The following is a 795-nucleotide window of genomic DNA, read 5'->3' as shown; positions in this document are numbered from 1 at the left end:
TATACGAAATCCTCGACCTCCCACCACAACACACAACATGTCCACGCATCTACGCCACAGCCGTTGTGTATTTTATTATGTGAAGCACTAAATGGTTTTAGAAAAATATCGACTCTTTGTTTGTAGATATCTACTAAACTACAGCAAATAAAGAGAGTAGGCCTGTTATACTGAGTGATATATATTTTACACACTGCTCTGCTTTCTGCACGGACCTCACAGCTGTTCTCTCTGTAAACATCGCGTCGCGATGAAGGCAGTTAATAAAATAATATCCAGGGGATGCATGCAGAGCTGTCATTGGCTGAGATCAGTCCGGCCGTGCGTCACGACTCTTTGAAACATCTCTGTTCCCGGAAATGCATCCAAGAAGGAGCCGAGGAGGAGCCATCAGTGTCTACTCGGTTAGAGCTCCTCCAGAGAGCCTCCTCTCTCCTCTCTCCTCTCTCTTCAGTTAGAGCTCCTCCAGAGAGCTTCCTCTCTCCTCTCTCCTCTCTCCTCTCTCCTTTCTCCTCTCTCCTCGGTTAGAGCTCCTCCAGAGAGCCTCCTCGACGCTCGATCCTCGGTCCTCGAAGTGCATTTAGAGAAATGAGATGTCCTTCAACATGGCGCGCTGAAATTCATTTCCGGGTCACTACCGGAGGACCGAGGAGTCGAGGAGGGGGATTTGATGAAATGAGAAAGGGCCCGGGACCTGGCTCGAAACACTCTGAAAACTGTTGTTGTTGGCGAAACACATCAGCAATGAAGCGGGTGACACGGGGGTGAGCAGGAGAGGTAGGGAGAGGCGGGGCT

The sequence above is a fragment of the Notothenia coriiceps genome, unplaced genomic scaffold, assembly GCF_000735185.1.
Source record: "Notothenia coriiceps isolate Sejong01 unplaced genomic scaffold, NC01 NC01_scaffold00029799, whole genome shotgun sequence".
In the NCBI taxonomy this organism is placed as follows: Eukaryota; Metazoa; Chordata; class Actinopteri; order Perciformes; family Nototheniidae; genus Notothenia; species Notothenia coriiceps.
Note: the sequence above shows the minus strand (reverse complement) of the source record.